Source organism: Topomyia yanbarensis, chromosome 2 (assembly GCF_030247195.1).
Source record: "Topomyia yanbarensis strain Yona2022 chromosome 2, ASM3024719v1, whole genome shotgun sequence".
NCBI lineage: Eukaryota > Metazoa > Arthropoda > Insecta > Diptera > Culicidae > Topomyia > Topomyia yanbarensis.
Genome location: NC_080671.1, coordinates 272,168,724 through 272,187,220, shown reverse-complemented (window position 1 = coordinate 272,187,220; position 18,497 = coordinate 272,168,724). Strand labels below are relative to the sequence as shown.

Sequence of the window (18,497 nt, the reverse complement as noted above, 5' to 3'; positions counted from 1 at the left end):
TCCCAACGACCTTACCTGAGCGCCGTTTCCCAAGACCTCTTGGGCCAACCTCCTATCCGTTGCTCCATTGGATTGTGCACCACGCTTCAGCATCAAGATCATTTCACCATCTTTGGTGCGTCTGACGCTTCGCACATCCTGTCCCAAATTCGAGAGGCTTTCGGCCGCCCGCATCGATTTTAGGACATCCGCATAGCTGCCCCCGTTGGTTTTCACCAGCAGGGCCTCTCCTCTGTCCCTCGCCTTCTTCTTCGCGAGTCGAGGTGCGTTGGACTTCCGCTCCCTGCTGACCACCTGCCATTCGCCATCTTGTACCGATGGCGCCGGCAGGCTGGTGCCAGGTCGCTCCGCAGTACGCGCCCGATTGGCGGCTTTCGCCTTTTTAGGCTGAGAAGTCGCCTTCTCGGGACGCCGCCCTGTGGGATCCTTCGCACCCGGATCCGCACCTCCCAAGCGACGTTTGGCCTTGTTGGTTGCACGTCGTCTGGCATTGCTGCGCGTGCTCACATTAGGCCTAGGCCGCTTCGCAGTCTCCCCCTCCATTAAGCGTTTGGTGGCCGATAAAGCGAAATCTATCGCCTCCTGCGCCATCGTCGCTCCGCCGTGGAAGGAGAAGGCCTCGGTTTGGATACCGCGATCGGCCTTCTCTCTTTCCGGCAACCTCTTCATGTAGGCTACTTGTTCTTGTCTTGCGACTCGAACAGCCTGACGAAGCACCAGCAGGCTCTGTTTTAGTTCCTTGCTGATGTTACTCTTCCCGCTTGTGAATTCGATAATACTATCCAGCTGCTTGACCTCTTCCTGCATCGCAGGTAGTGGTCCGCCAAGCGTGCTAGTAGTATTGTCTCCTACCACAACCATTTCGCCTTCGGTGCCGTTATTTACGGCCATCTTCGCTCCGTTGTCAGCCCCTGTCGGGGGAGACCTCGCCAGACCCCCTTTGGCAAAGGGGTTCAGCGCCGTAATCGCTTCCGCCTCCTCATCACATACTTTTTTATTATTGTTTCTACAAGAACTCATATTAAGACCCACGAGTTGCGCGAGAAAATAGGTCCGCCACGCCAGAGCTCCGCATTAACGTGGTAAGAGACACTTACTGTGGGGGGTGCCCAGGTACCCCACAGGCTCCGTTAACGATCGGGCATCTTTTTCACCCCCCCGATCATTCATCCCTCGGCACGGATCGCTTCACGCCTTGGAATTGGGGTTACCCCGTTTGGTGGGCCCATATCACCGGAACGGGAGGTCCATAGCGCTATTGTATGCCGGCAACTACACGGCCCCTCTTCCCTGTCAGCATACGACCATAGTCCCAACGAGTTGGCTACCCGAACATTCCTATGGCTACTCGTATCCCAGCCGGCTCCGCGGAAAGGTAGAGATAGGAGTTCCTGGGCAAGAGGCTAAGGACCACTCTGGCTAACCACCGGGTCTGTATTGCGCATTGCCCAGGCATTTGCCGGCCGCATGTCTGTAGTTTGTAGTAGTGTATATTGCATATACCTCTGCCTGGAAAACTGTAGGCCACTTTCCCATTGATATCGCTTCTTTAATTCTTGGTCCGTAGACTCCCGAGCCAGTCAGCTCACCCATTTTAGAACCATCCGTATAGAATGATATTGTACCTTGATGCAGTATAGGACCCCCTACATCACACATCTGACGATCCACTATGTGGACCCCTTATTATACTCAGGTGAGATTACATGACATAGTTCTAATGATTGTGTTATAACACTGACATGGGATAACGATAATTGTGTAGTCTGACCGTTGAGACGCAGTTTACAGGAAATAAAAAAAATGCAGGCGAAAATTATGAAAATCTGATCACTCGCTTACGTGTATTTGGAATATTGTGATAGTTTTAAGCAGTAACCCTAAAACGCAGATTATACAAAAATAAAGTACACAGCTAAACCAGAAATAATAAAAGTAAACAAACACTCAGCTCCAACTGTTATTTTGCCCATCTATTGATTTTTACGTTCTGTAGGCCTGGTAGCATACCCTTAGGGCATGTTCAGGAGCGTTTTATTTTGTATAGGAGTTTAAAGTAGATTGTCATTTCCTAATGTGTTGGTATTTTGTCTTAAACATTAGGGCACAGAGAACAGACATCCATGATCGAACAAAAATATTCAAAAAACGTGTGTAAACATTTGAATTAATATACGATAAACACTAGCGCCGCCACACCAACCTATCCCAACTACCCGTCAAATCCATTCCAGAACCGCTTAGAAATCCTGAATGGATTCAGTATGGAATCTTGCTGAAAGAAAAAACCGATTCCGACTCTATCGGTTGATGCATTTGAGCTGGAATTCCCCATGTAACCATAAGCATTAAGCCATTGCACTATACTGGCTATATATTTGAACTAATGTTGCATTGAAACTCCATTACAGCATTAACAATGCAATGAAGGCATCAATTAGCATCAATAATGCATAACTGCACAGCCGACATATAGCATTATCGCTTGCTCTATATGCGTATATAAAGTGATATAACGCGTACATGCTTCAAGGATCTTGAAAGCATATAAGCTTTACAAGTGCCATTATAGAACAAATAAAAAGCCGATATAGTGCTATTGTAATGCTGTGGGTTTATTTGTTATGCAACTCTTCTTGAAGATTGAAGATATTCGGCATATTTCATTTCAATCGAACATGTGCAATATAGTCTAGGGAGCAAACGCAGCGCACTTATCGTGAAGGACGAGGCAAGGTACCTCAGTTCGAGACTGACTAAAGGTAATTTTCGTAAAACATTCATATTATGTGAGAGCGAAAACCCATTAAGGATATTCATTACAATCCATTAGAAGAGAGACTATTACGGTTTTAAACAGAACATCTTTTTTTATTTTTTTTTTTTCGTTTTTGCTCATCATACCGAAAGGAAATATATGAAAAGGTTTCAAAACCATGGCGGACAATGACAGCATCCTAAAACTTTTTAATAGCATTAGTATTGCCAATATAAGGCTTTCAAAATTGACATTTGTGCGCTGGTGCTATAGAATAGCATTAGTACTGCAGAAACGAGCTGTCAATCTCTGCACAGTAATAGCACTATATTTCGCTTTTTCTGACATAATATCACCATTATATCAGTATTTAGGGCTTCACGGCTCTTTACGACAGCTTTATATGTGGATCTAAAGCAGATATTAGGCTATGTTATAAATGCTTATTGGTTACTTGGGTCATGCTGGAAGTCGGAACCGGTTCCGGACTAGGTTGACTGGGTAGAAGAGTAACCGCTGTCAATTCTGTCGAACTCAGCCACAAAAAAACATGACGACAGTAGCGCACCTGGTTTGGATATCCCAACTACCTTCGAAACCGTTAGTGATTTTACACCAGTTGAATGCTGAAGATGGACGTCTGTTCTCTGTGATTCTACTTTCGCCAGATTTGACAGATGTAACAATAAACCAGAAATATGACAAAAATTAATTTCCAATTATAGTGTAAAGGATACTGCGATTCAAACTTTAAACTCGTTTTTCTCGAAATCAATATATGGTCACTTAGTCCGGCCTGACTTAATACCTACCGCTACCAGTTATGTGTAGCCTCTCTTTCTCGCACATGCTTTGAATAGAAATTTTCAAAAAAATCGGTTGGTCTTCAAAGTTAAATAACTTTATCGGGGAACCTCCAATCAATATGCAATCTTCAACAAAGCTCTTCGTTATAAAATAATCAACGCGACCATAAGTTTTGAGGTATGCAGAATTACCACAGAGAACAGACGTCCATCTTCAGCATTCAACTTGTGTAAAATCTCTAACGGTTTCGAAGGTAGTTGGGATATCCAAACCAGGTGCGCTACTGTCGTTGTTTTTTTTTTGTGGCTGAGTTCGACAGAATTGACAGCGGTTATTCCTCTACCCAGTCAAACTAGTCCGGAACCGGACCTCCAGCATGAATTCCAGCTAAAATGCATCAACCGATAGAGTCGGAATCGGTTGTTTTCGTTGAGCAAGATTCCATACTGAATCCATTCAGGATTTCCAACCGGTTCCGGAATGGATTTGACGGATAGTTGGGATAGGTTGGTGTGACGGCGCTAGTGTTTATCCTATATATCCACGTTTTTGAAAATTTTTTGTTCGATCATGGATTTCTGTGCTCTGTGGAATTACTGTGGAATTTTTTATTGAATTTTAAGTTTTTATTTCCGAGTTTCCCTATAAATTACTATTGAAACTTGAAACCTCTCTTTAGCATATGATCTGTGCATCCATTTACCATTTGAATTAGTTATCTGGAATCACCCTTTGCACACGATATCGTAGAAGTTTCAATTGGCAGGTTATCAACGATAATAGTGACGGTTGATAGTTGTATTACAAAGAACATAGATCCATGTTCGAACAAGTTTAAAGTACTTGTGTAAACATTTCAACTTATATATGTCAAAACTTTTACACCGCCATACCAGCCTATCCTAACTAGGCGCATAACCTAGCGCATAACTATGTTGTCCGTTTTTAATTTCTATATGACCAGCTATAAATTCAGTAACACTCACCTACTAAACGAAATTGCGACAGTTTTGAATTTGGTGGTGATAGTTCAATTATCTTTGAATAGGCCTTTATTTTTTAAACAAATTAAAAGCTCGAAATTGACGGCTGTTTTCTGTAGTTAGTTGTTGAAGAGAATACCAACACGTGTAATTTGAAACCACTACCTGATGGAAATCAAAAAAAAAGTATTAGAACACATATTTACCATTTTAATTTTGATAAAAACCCTTACCAAACAAAAACATTTCCTTCCGGTCCGTCATTTCGTTTTTCTTGTCAGGCTTCGTTTTACAACCAGGTATCTGCTACGCCGCCATGATTTCTATGCCAACATCTAAAACGTCGCGTTAGGGTCGATCCACAATAAACAGAATCGATTTCATTCGACACAATTTTGTGATAGTCGATTTCGTTTAATTTGGTAGTGCACCATGGTGTAAAGTTTTTGTTATTCACCGACATGTCCAAAACAACACATTTCTTCAATTAGCTATCCAATATTTTCGCTTTTTAACAAATGTCTAAAAATTGAGTCATGCCGTACGGTATCTGGCAAGTGAAAATCTAGCTTCTAGCAAAACAAGCAGAACAATTTGAACTGTCACTGGAGCCCATAATTTGTGTGCCCGCTGAGATGTTGACTTATGTCAGTTCAATACAAATGAGATAGGGGTGCCATATACGTGTTTACAACCCACTACTTTACACCCACGAGATGATTGAGCTCATTAGCTATGCATATAACTTGAATATGTTGTGCTAATCATATTCATATTGACCGCGCAGGATTCAAATTTATTGGATATCACTGAGGTTTAACATGAATTTTGTGTAGCATTCATAGGAATTCATATAAATTCTACACAAAGAATAGTGGTATGATATGACAAATCTAATAAATACAAAAGATATTTTCATTTCAGTGTAAGCTTATAAGCCAAATATGAACCGCCATGTTTGAAATACGCTAAAAACAACCAAGTCAACGCTTTTTCTTGAAAAGGGCGATACTAGCAATGATACCACAGAGAACAGACATCCATGATCGAACAAAAATATTTAAAAAACACTAGCGCCGCCACACCAACCTATCCCAACTATCCGTCAAATCGATTCCGGAACCGGTTCGAAATCCTGGATGGATTCAGCATGGAATCTAGCTCAAAGAAAACAACCGATTCCAACCCTATCGGTTGATGCATTTGAGCTGGAATTCATGCTGGAAGTCCGAATCGGATCCGGACTAGTTTGACTGGGTAGAGGAATTATCGCTGTCAATTCTATCGCACTCAGCCACAAAAAACATGATGACAGTAGCACACCTGGTTTAGATATCCAAACTACCTTCGAAACTGTTAGAGGATTTTACACAAGTTGAATGCTGAAGATGGACGTCTGTTCTCTGTGGTGATACCATTCAAAGAAAATCAACAGTGAATATTTCCAGACTTGGTTTCATTTTCTGTTAAGAACTATTGTGTTTTTTACATCCTAGATTGCATGATTCAGTGATCGAAACCTAAAACTTCATGAAGTATTTGAAATTATTAAATTAAAATTTGTTTTTGCTATTGAAATTGACAAAATGATAGTATCGCCCCTTTGGCGATTGTTTACTTTTTCGGTCCCACCTATCGGCATTGAAGTATCGCCCTTACGTTTTTTTACAATAACTACCGTTTTACACCACCGATTTCGTCCGAGTTTTTTTCAATAGCGATCATTGTTACTATTTACAGCTGGTATCAGCTTGATAATCCTAAAAAATACGAAAAAAACAGTTTCGCCTCTAAACTGCTAGCAAAAAAAGTATCGCCCTGTTTGTTTGCATGGAGCGTGGAGGGCGAAACTTTAAATAAACAAACAAAAATACAATTTCGCCCGTTGTATTTTTTGCTGTAGTTTAAGAAAGCAATATTGTAGAATCCAAATTTTTAGGTTAATTTGTTGCGATTCAAAGCCCTCATTCGCATATATGAAAAAGCCTTATGTTTACATTTGTAAGTATCGCCCTTTTCACAAAAAAGTGTTGAAGTCCATTTCAGCCGCCAGAAAATTTGTGTAAGTATTGAAATTACCTTTCAATCGCATTCGCAAATTGCATTTGTTCCTAGGGGCAATTGGCACAGGCGAGTTGAGTCAAACGTCAAACTTTTTAAATCGCCTGACCATGTTCGTCCGCCTTTTTTTACAGGGATATCGGAAGCGAAAAAGAAGGTCGTCTTCGCTTATGTCCCGTCCCAGCAGGGATGCCAGGTGCACAGATTTATCTGTGCTTCACAGATTTTCAATATGCTGCACAGATTGCAAAAACTGCACAGATTTCCACAGTTTTCTGTTTTACCGCACAGATTTCCACAGCTTTCTTCTTGAATGCACAGATTTCTCTATTTTTTACCTTGCGCTTAATTTTTACTCGCGCAAAAAACCAAAGAAAAGGTCACCACATCTTGTTTTCAGCCAAATTTGTACTTTTCCGTGACACAGATAGACACAGATTTTTAAATGGGACGCGCACAGATTTTTCAAAATATCACCTGGCATCCCTTCAGCTCAGGCCTAAAATCAGCCTCCTGCTAGGCAGCCATGTTGTCCTAGCCAACATCTGCCTTTGTTAAAATCAAAACAACCCAATGCTATTGCACGGGCGACGTGGGCCTAGATGCAGCTAGGCCCATTATATGTTGACCACTGTCAAAGTTCGTATATCTCCATAGCGGATGACAGGAGTATTTCTATTGTGAATACGTCAAATTTCATGTTCGTTTGGATACGTCATGGCCTCTTGGCCACACTCTAACTAGAGTGCTCTGTGACACCCTCCTGCCGAAAATCAAATACACTGCAAAAAATTTGCCCATTAAACTCAAGTGTTTAACACTTATTTTTTCCGCAACTGTCTTGACTACATGTCATTTCGAACAGAAAGTAATATCAAAATTGATCGTAGAAACGTTGAATTTACCGAGGGGCGATTCACTTCAGTATTTTCGATTCAGACTAACGTTTTGAAGATGTATTTGTGTATTTTTCACGAAACGACGTGTATTTTGTGTATTGATGATTTCGTTCATAATTCTTACGTATTAGTGTATTAAAGACGAATTTGTGTATTGTTCACGAAATGCAATGTATTATGTGTACTGGTAAATTATTTCATATTTCTTATGAATAAGTGTCCTAAAACATACATTTGTATGCAACTATTGTATTTTAGTTGAATCATCAATTGAATTCGTATGTTTTAGAATTCTTACGCTTGAATGTTGTTTTAGTATTCAAATGGAATAATTTACAATAATAAAATTAGTACAAATGGAATTACTAGGGTGATTTTTCATTATTAATGAACGAGTCCCTAATTAGGTCAAACTTTATATTTTAGAGAACTAATGACTTCTTTAATATTCTTCTACTGGTGATTCCCATCAGTAGATGCATGTTAAAGAAGTTTCCAATTTGGACATGACATGAAGAGTATATGAATAGAAGTAATTGGGAAAATTTACCAGATATACTGCTAGTGTTGTGCATGTACCAGAGTCAGAGTCTCTGCTTGTACCAAAGCAGCTGATCATGTAATTGAAACAACCTTAATCTTTAGTTGGGTGAAAACTAATTAGGGTTACCTCAGCACAATTTTTGAGCACCGCGGTGTTATATTTAATCACTGCAGTATTTGCTGAATTTATTTCAGAGATTGAGATGCTTCTCAGTCAAATGAGCCGAAATTCCTGCAAACTATATTAGACTCGGTTGTATCACTGGACCCGGAATTCTGACAAAAGCCAACCGGAATTCCAACTGGACTTAAGGAACTCGTAATTTGCAAACGACGGATTCTTGTGTTTTGCATTCTTGATCCAAAGAGCGTCGGTTTCGATTACACCCTATTCCGCCAACGAATGTTGGTTTCGAGTGCAACTTATCAATCGAAAAAAATATCCGTCGCAATGTAAACTTCGAACATGCAAGTTATTAGACATGGCTTGACTATTTACGGTAAATATTAATCATTATTTATGACGTTTGAACGAGCAAATTCCTGTTCAAATATTTTTACTGGTGCTGCTAAGAAGTTGCAAATTTACCTATGTTCACGTACCCTGTGAGATTCCAAAGCTGGTAGGCTTGCACTTCCCAGGAATTCTGGTTGATTTCTGCGTGCATCTCACCCGAATGATTTAACCGATTCCGAGTCCGTTTGCTTTGAGTCCGCATTCTGAAGAAAAGCTAACAATCTAGCTTAACCCATTCATGCCCATGTTGTTTGTGGACAACAACGTTTTTAAACAACTATAACTTTTGATTGAGGCAAGATTTTCTCACAAAAACAAGTAACGCTAATAAACGTGACTATTGTCTTTCATTTGAGTATTAACAGTTATAAGGATCAGCTCTAGAACTGAAGTTATTGCAATTAGTCTGATTGGATTCCGATGAAGCAGTGCTGCCAGAGACAGTTTACGTTGACGACGGAAAATGATTTTTTCGTATATCTTCGTCATGTTGCAATATTATTGAAAACTGATAAAACTTATCAATTTAGACTATCTTTGGCTACGTTTTCCACGCAATTGGACTGTTGTAAATATTCTAGGAGAAGTGCATTGAGCATTGGAAGGTAAAAATTGAGCAGCTTCTAGCACTGCGAGGAAAGCACCTATCTTTATGAAAAAAGGCTTTTCGTATTTCTTGAGCCCACCGTTATCAAGAAAAAATAGTTTTGAAACCCTACTTGCATTAGAAAAAAGTTGGGCATGAAAGGGTTAAAAACATACGCCAGGTCATAATAAGAAAATGTAACAATACACTGTATTAGTTTCATTCATCATGAAATTAGTAAAATATTTGTATAGCTTGTATCCACAATGTATTACTTGACGCATTGGATTGTTATCAGCGCATTAAAAAATGTTCCGGTAATAACGTATTTTCGACGTATTATTGGCGTATTGAGAAATTCATCAGGCAGTAAAGTAATTTTGGTCTAGTATTGTATTTTTGACGTATTAAATGTATTAAGGTGTATTGAGGTATCTCTCGTGTATTTTTTCAATCGTGTATTTTCAATTCACTTTGAATAGGGAGTGAACTGCCCCTCGGAATTTACAAGTTTTATTTGTTAACAGCAACTTTTGTTGTAACATCAATATACTTATGATGCAGACCTTCATGCCTCCAAAATATACAACGGAAAAACAATGTAAATCGATGTTTTTGATTTCAGAATGTATGGGAAAAGACCAATTTTTTCATTGTTACATCCCTTAACGACCCCCCCCCCCCCTTATGCATGTAAAAATCGGGTTTACAATGAAATTGGATGTAGAAACAACAAATGTGATTATATTTCCATTGTAAATTTTCCAGAATAACATTGTTTTTCGTTGTAATGTAACGTTGTTGTGCATTTCTATTCGGGATGTGACAGACACTTAATAACGCACTTCTTTGAAGACACATTATTTCCAATAGATCTAACACTTAAGTTTTATATGCATGATGCATTCAAATTAAGTGTCCGGCAGATGATTTTTGAATGTAGTTCTTATAGTATTCCAGTTTGCATCAGCTTGAACATTATATGATTTCCTATAGAAAATATGAGCAAGAATGTTAATTTTTAAATGGGAGATCATTTGAATGTAATTGACATTGAAGATACATTATAGAATTTTTTTTATTTCAATATAAAAATACATCATAACAAAATCTCTTTAAAAAGAATAAGTTATTTAAAAAAGTTCTTACATATCATAAAAAGAATAAAATTATTTTACCTTTAAGACGTCTCTTCTTCTAAAAATATACAAATCATTTGTCTCTTGATAAACTACATTTTTTTCGGCATATTTACATTTGCACAAGCCGTACAGCCCGCTACAGCGACGCATCACTACTGCTCTTGCCAGAACGGTAGCCAAACCGAGTACATTCTTCCGTACAGCAGTAAAATACATTTTTGTTTTGCTGCTGTACTCCGACTGCTCGGTGAGAGTGTGGTGTAGTAAAGTTTGTTCTCTCGCTTTGTACAATTTTCTCTACAGTTAAAGGGAGAAGCCCGCACACGAAAGCGTTAATGCCGGTCGTAGCGTAAACGAACCGCATTCATTTTCGTCGTTTGTGATTAAAAATATAAGCAAAGAGAAGCTGTACCGCTCGCGTCTGGTGGCTGTACTGGGGACAGTATTTTTTGTCATGTTACTGCTTCGCTTACATACTGCCATACAGCGTTGGGCGTCTTGCACTAGCGAACGACAGCAGCGGCGAAAGAGAAATGAGAATGTAGACAGAAAAATTACAGCCGCAGAAAAGGTAGGCATTTTGCATCCTTGCCCAGGAAGCCTTGAAGATATTTCTGCATCTTTTTACGTCGATGTTGTGGAAAAGTTAACTTATATTTAAGTGTATTTTCACTTCATGTTGCCGAAATTGCCAAAAAACATGGTTTTCATGGGCAAAACGATCATTATGTAATAATCTGACACTTAAAATTTAAATCTGATGATTGTCGATCTTGTCATCGATTGGCACATTTATATGTTAAGTGTAATTTTATTAAAGTGCAAAAGAAAATTCTTGAGTTTTGAGTGTGATTTGAAACTTAAATCGTATGTGTCGAATCTCTTCGAAAAAAAAGTGCATTATTCACTGTGATGGGCAAAACATTTATTATTCAATAAGCTGACTTTTGAATTGTAATTGCAATGACACTCAATGTTGCCGCAATTGCCAAAATCTTTGATTTCATTGGCAAAACATTTATGAATTATTACGCTGACACTTAAAATTTAAATGTGATAACAGTCAATCGTGTCATTGGGTTGCCCACTTAAATTTTAAGTGTAATTTTATTAAAGGGCAATTGGAAAATCCTTCAACTTTCAGTGTGGTATGAAACATAAAACTTATGTGCCATAAGTGTAGATTATTTACAGTGTATGATACCGTGCACTGATAAAATCAAGTACCCATTAATGCGTAGAAAACTACTCATTTTCAATAAAAGTGGAATAACCCATTAAATGGGTAAAGCGTTTGTACCCATAAATGAGTACAGACCTTGTACGTCAACCTGGGTATGTTTCACCCATTATTTTTCGCAGAACTGTTACAACAAAATGCGTAAAACATACCCATTCATGAAATTCGCGCCAGAATGAAAAATACTGTCAATAGAATTATTTCTGAATTTAAAAAAAAACATAAAATAACATTCATTTCACATTATTGTTTCCTTATAAAAGTGTAGGAATCTAGATAGAAATCCTATTCTAAAACTACTTAACAAAATAAAACCGCCAACTGGATATATTTTTGATGGCTGGATCTTTTGGCTGCTCTAAAAATGCCGAACTGGCGCATATTTTTAACATCCTCAGTAGTCTAAACCGACGTTGTTTTCGGAGCATTGCCGAAATATTCCGTTTCCGCCACGGACTCCGATGCAGGGCGATAATTTGCAGGTTCCACTACGATCCTTAGTTTGCAGTTTAACTCGTTTAACTCGCTTGAAATAATGCTTAAGGATTTTTCACCCATTATCAAGATCAATATGTCCATTGACATTACCTCATCGAGTAGTTGTGAAATGGATAAAAACTACTCCTTGTTAGAAACAAAATAATACCCATTTTTTGACAGCTCGAATAACTTCCGAAAATGGGCAATTTGAATACAAAAAATGGGTACACGGTAAAAATACTTTACCCCCAGTCGACGCTCTCTTGAACGTATAGTCGACATGGCTGCCGAAGGTCAGCTTGTCGTCTATAATGACTCCGAGAGACTTTAGACTTCGCTGTGAAGTGATCGCGACTTCTCCCACATGGATAACTGCATGTTGTGCCGACTTGCGGTTGTTGACGATAACTACCTCCGTCTTATGCTGAGCGAGCTCCAGGCCTCTCGCGCTCATCCATTCCTCCACCGTGCCAATCACGTGTTCTGCGGTTAGTTCCACCTCAGGAATTGACTCCCCGTAGACCTCCAAGGTTACGTCGTCGGCAAAGCCGACGATCTTGACCCCAGGAGGGAACTTCAGTCTCAGAACCCCGTCATACATGAGGTTCCATAGCACCGGACCTAGGATCGAGCCCTGCGGGAATCCAGCGGTAATCGGAACCCTTTTCTGACCGGCATCGGTCTCGTATAGCAGTACGCGGTTTTGGAAGTAACTTTCCAGGATCCGGTACAGACCCACCGGTAGGCTAAGCCGGTGTAACGAGAGCGCGATGGCATCTCAGCTTGCGCTGTTGAATGCGTTCTTCACGTCAAGTGTCACTAACGCACAGTATCGAACAGGGTTGTTAATCGATAATTAATCGTCATCGTCGATAACGTTAACCACCCGTCAACGTCATCGGAAACTCCGTTAACGATAATTTATCGTCGGATTCATCGTCATCGTCGATAATTCATCGGTGGTTATCGCGATACATTTTGCGTTACTTTCCCGTTTATTGGAGTTGAATTTGATGCGGTCAACTTTCAATTGTTTTGAAATAAATAACTATTGGAAGACATGTTGTTGGCAGTTGAAAATCAATAGTTTTGGACATTTTCTACGCACAGGGGGGTCCGACGATGAGTCAAAATGGAATTTTTTGTCAACTTTTCGGGAAAGTTTTATATTGAAGGGAAAGTTATTGACAGTTGACAATCAATAGTTTTGGACATTTTCAATACACAGGGGGTTCGACGATGTGTCAAAATGGATTTTTTCAACTTTTAGGGAAAGTTTATTATATTGAAGAAGTTATTGGTAAGTGAAAATCAATAGTTTTGGGCATTTTCAATGTACCGTCGGTGCGTCAAAATAGAAATTTTTTCAACTTTTCGCGAACTTTTTATATTGAATGGCAGGTTGTTGGCAGTTGAAAATCGATAGTTTTGGATATTTTCAATTCACAGGAGGATCCACCAGTGCACAGTATTTCCAAAGTGGCAAGAAGGTGAAATAAATTCTTTGAACCACGAAAAACATTTTTAGCTATAGTGTCTTCAGTAAAGTTTATATATATTTTTTTGCATTTAAAAAGTATTAGTTGGGTGATTAATCCCTCTAAAGCTGAGCAGCAAGTTTTTGTTTGGTCATTTATGAAAATAAAAAAAAAAACTTTCTTTGGCAAAGTTGTTGAGAATATCTTAAGTATTAACTTCGCTGAAGAGACTATGTGTCTATCTGTCGATTTTAAATTACATTTGTGGAGATTTCTTTGATATACCCCTGAAAATTGCTTTTTTAAAAATACTTTTCCTGGTAATTTTGTAGAATTTGAAAATGTTCCAAGATTTTGATCAGCATAAGAAAATACAGAATTTTAATAATGTAAGTTTATTTATATCTCTTACAACTTAGAAGTTATCGAATGTTGTGTCCAAAAAGCAAAACAAACACTATCAAAATCGTTTGGTGGGCTCCAACCTACGTTCAAGTCAAATTCGAGTAAATTCCTTCTTTAGCATATTTTTCTTATCTTAGAGATGCAAAATATACAAAAATAATAATACTGTACTGTAAGACCTCCTTAAAGGAAATTTTTACTAAATGATCAGAACGGGTTATGAGGTTTTGTCGAGGGACTAAAGAAGAATATTTTAACCGCTCCGATTTATTAAAAAGAAAGAAAAAATATGTTAGTCCAGGTGTTTGCGTTTCGACTTCGTCTCTTCAGAATCAGAAAAAATATGTGCCGATTTTGCCAATGTCATCGTTTTATCAGCCTAAAATTCGCCAAGGGGCTGATAAAAACGGGTCTTCACTGTATTCAAAAAACCGACTAAAACTTTATTATGAGGCCGTTCATAAATTACACTACATATTTAAGGGTGAAAGAAGGAAGAATGAAGCATCTTGTTACATAGTGTAGAGAAGAAACGGAGGAGGGGCTAAAAGCTTCCTAACTAGAAAATGTAATCAAACATTGGAAATGTGTATGTATATTCGCTTTTTTTAAATCCGGAATCTTCTAGTTTAAAATAAAATCTGTTAATCACCACACCACTAAAATGTGTAGTGTAATTTGTGAATGGCCTAATAATAGTGGTTTAGAAGTTTTTTTTTAATACACTACAATTTTGCGTGCTATAAATTACTAATTACACAATAGCTCAAAATTTGTTTTCTTCATGGTCAAAACAATTTTGATCACCTTTTTGCCGGTTGGAAACACTGTGCACCTGGGACTCTTCTGTGCACAAACTTACTCGAAAAGTTGAAAAATTCAATTTTGACACATCGTCGGACCCTTCTGCGTATTGAAATGTCCAAAATTATTGATTTCCAATTGCCAACAACTTTCCCTTCAATATAATACACTCTCCCGAAAAGTTTAAATTATTGCATTTTGACGCATCGTTGGACCCCCCTGTGCAAAGAAAATGTCCAAAACTATTGATTTTCAACTGCCAACAACATGTCCTTCAATAGGTATTTATTTCTAAACAATTGAAAATTAACCGAATCAACTTCAACTCCAATAAATGGGAAAGTAACGCAAAATGTATCGCGATAACCGATGAACCGACGATGACGATGAAAACGACGATACAATTATCGACGATGACGATGAAGGTGACGATACATTATCGTTAAAGGAGTTTCCGATGACGATACATTATCGTTAACGAGTAACGCCGATAAATTATCGTGAAAAATGTATCGTATTAACAACCCTGCTCGGCAGTATTTATCACTGAGTTGAGAGCGTCCACTATGGACTTACCCTTCCGAAAGCCAAACTGGTTGCTTGACAGACCGTCCGTACCTTCCGCGTACGGGGTGAGCCTGTTGAGGATGATCCTCTCAAGCAGTTTGCCAGTCGTGTCTATCAGACAGATTGGTCTGTACGCCGATAGGTCGCCTGGCGGCTTCCCGGGCTTCGGCAACAGCACCAATTTTTGCCTTTTCCATCTATCGGGGAAACGGCACTCGTCAAGGCATCTCTGCATAGCTAACCTGAACATGTTCGAGTTCGCTATGATCGTTGCCTTGAGAGCGTTGTTTGGAACTCCATCCGGCCCTGGAGCTTTGTTCATTGCTAGGGATTTAGCCACTGCGAGTAGTTCTTCATTCGTCACTGGAGCCACCATTTCGACCGTGCCCGTACTGTCTCGTAGTGCAGGTGGCCAGGGGCTTGTGGCTCGAGACGGGAAGAGTACTTCGATAATCGTTGCCAACTGGTCCGGAGACCGTTCTGGGGGTGAGGAGCCCCCTTTGGTCTTGGCCATCACAATCCGGTAGGCGTCACCCCACGGATTCGCGTTGGCACTCTCACACAGGTTGTCGAAACACGCTCTCTTGCTGCATTTAATAGCCTTGTTGAGGGCCAATTTCGCAGCTCAAAACACTTCACGGCGGTTCTCTCTTGCATCCTCGGTGCGAGCCCTTTGCATCCTACGTCTAGCTCTGAGGCAGGCTGACCGTAGAGCTGCAATCTCGGCACTCCACCAGTATACCGGGCATCTACCGTTTCTTGGCAGTGTTTTTCTCGGCATAGTGGCGTCGCACGCGCGTGGTAGAACAGCTACCAGCGCATTCCCGCTTAGACTGTCGGTGTTGGCCTCCAGTCCCAGGGCCGCGGTGAAAGCTTCGCTGTCGAAGTGATTGGACTTCCACCCGCGTACCTGACAGGGATCTCCCGCCCTCGGATGCTGCACACCATAGTTGATCTTAAAGCGGATTGCTAAATGATCGCTATGGGTGTAGCCTTCGTCTACCCTCCATTCCATGCCTGGAGCCAGACTCGGGCTGGCAAATGGTAGGTCAATCCACGCCTCCACTCCGTTTCTACGGAATGTACTAGCGGAGCCATTATTAGCTAGCACAGTATCGAGTTTCGCAAGCGCTTCTATTAGCGCTTGACCCCTGCTATTTGTACAGCAGCTGCCCCACTCCACTGCCCAAGCGTTAATGTCTCCCGCTATGACTACCGGTTTCCGGCCCACTAGGTCCGACGAGAGCCTGTCGATCATCTGGTAGAACTGTTCTATTGGCCACCTTGGTGGAGCGTAGCAGCTGCAACACACCATTGATCTTGGCAATCGCCACACCCTCGGCGGAGGGGTGTATTACCTCTTGAACCGGGAACTGTCCCGTTGTACAGATTGCCACCATTCCAGACCCGTCCGACACCCAATTGCCGTTGCCGGCAGGGATGCGGTACGGGTCTGATAAGAGGGTGACATCTGTCCTCGACTCCGAGACCGACTGCCACAGCAGCTGTTGGGCTGCTGCACAATGGTTAAGATTTAGCTGTGTGACGTTCACGGCTTCTTCTTATTTAACTCACCGAAGGGACACGAAGGTCCGCCCATAGCATGTTTATGGGCTTGCTTCTTAGCGGTGCAGATAAGGCACTTGTGTGTCTTAGTGCACCCCCGCTCTTTATGTCCCTCCTCGCCGCAGCGACGACATAGTTTGCTCCTATCTATGCCTTTGCACTCGTATGCTTTGTTGCCGGACTCAAGGCACCGATAGCACCTATCCACTGCAGGCGGCTGGGGTATACTAATAGGGCATACCGACCAGCCGATCTTCAGCTTCCCTTTCTCGGTTACCTTTGTGGTATCCGCCTTCAGTAGCCTGAGGTAGGCTACTTGGGTGCCAGAGGGTCCATCTCGCACAGAGGCCTGCTCGATTGTGACGTCGCAATGCTTCTTAACGGCTGCGACGACGTCTTCTGCGGTCGTGAACTCGTCCAAGTGCTTGCACTGGAGAGTCATTTCCGCCCCTAGCGACCTGACTTGGGCGCCCTCACCAAGGACCTCTTGGGCCAAGGCCTTGTATACCGCACTAGATTGTGCGCCTCGCTTCAGCATCAGAAGCATTTCTCCCGTGTTGGTGCGTTTCACGCTACGCACATCTTGTCCAAGGGCCGAAAGGCTTTCGGCCGCCTTCATCGACTTTAGGAGATCGGCATATTTGTCCTTGTCGGTTTTCAACCACAAAGCCTCGCCTCTGTCCTTGGCCTTCTTCGCGGGCCGCGGTACCTCCGGTGTCGGTGCCGGCTTCTTCCTGGTGACCAGCGTCCAGGGGTTTGGGCCCCCCTGCCCCGGTCGCGCCGGGTTGCTGGTACCAACACTCTGCTCAGCGAGGTCACTCTCGCCCTCGCTTACCTCGCCCAAACGGCGTTTGACCTTAAAGGTTGCACGCCGTGTGGTGTCGCTTTTTGCACCCTCGCCTGGCGACGTCCTAGGGCGCTTCGCATTCGACGCCGTCTTACGATTGCCCTTGCCCTTGCCTTTTCCCTTCGAGGGGAACTCGGCCGCCGCTTCAAGCGACGTGGCTGCTCCATAGAAGGTGAAGGGCACTGTCTGAGTGCCCGTATCGACCTTCTCTTTTCCCTCCTTCTTGGAGGCCACTGTCTGGGTTTCTCTGTCGGACTTCTCCCGACATTCCACCCTCTTGGCATAAGCCTGCTGTTTCTGTCTTGCGACACGAACAGTTTTTCGGAGTTCCAGGAGACTCTGTTTTAACTCCTTGCTTATGTTTTGCTTTGCGCTAGTGTACTCGATTATTGCATTGAGCTGCTCCACCACTTTGCGCATCGCCGATAATGGCCCGTCCGGTGCGTTGGTAGGGCTATTGCCAACCGCTGCTGGGGGGTCACTGGTGCTTTCAGATGCAGCACTCATCGCTCCACTACTCTCCACACGGGGGGGAGACCTCGCCAAACCACCTCTAGCGAAGGGGTTTGGCACCTCCGACTGTTTATTTTTATTTTTTGTTAACTCCATGTAAAATCCCACGAGTCGCGCGAGAAATAAATGTCCGCCACGCCAGAGCTCCGCATTAGCGTTATAAGGGACGCTTACTGTGGGGGTTGCCCAGGTACCCCACAGGCTCCGTTAACGATCGAGTATCTTTTTCACCCCCTCGATCACTCATCCCTCGGCACGGGTCGCTTCACGCCTTGGAATTGGGGTTATGACCTACCCAGAT

The 18,497-nt window shown here is 41.6% G+C and overlaps 1 protein-coding gene across 4 annotated transcripts in view; it reads right to left on the bottom strand.

Moving 5' to 3' along the window:
* Positions 1-18,497, bottom strand: part of LOC131678512 (nose resistant to fluoxetine protein 6) — a 1,156,332-nt gene that overhangs the window by 603,337 nt on the left and 534,498 nt on the right. The window contains exons 2-3 of one of the 4 annotated variants that reach the window (XM_058958714.1): positions 4,782-4,883; positions 4,552-4,713 (exon numbers count right to left, since the gene is read on the bottom strand). The exons of the other annotated variants lie outside the window; for them this stretch is intronic. The gene's annotated coding sequence lies outside the window, so the exon portion shown is untranslated. The remainder of the gene's footprint in view (positions 1-4,551; positions 4,714-4,781; positions 4,884-18,497) is intronic. 4 annotated transcript variants of the gene reach the window in all.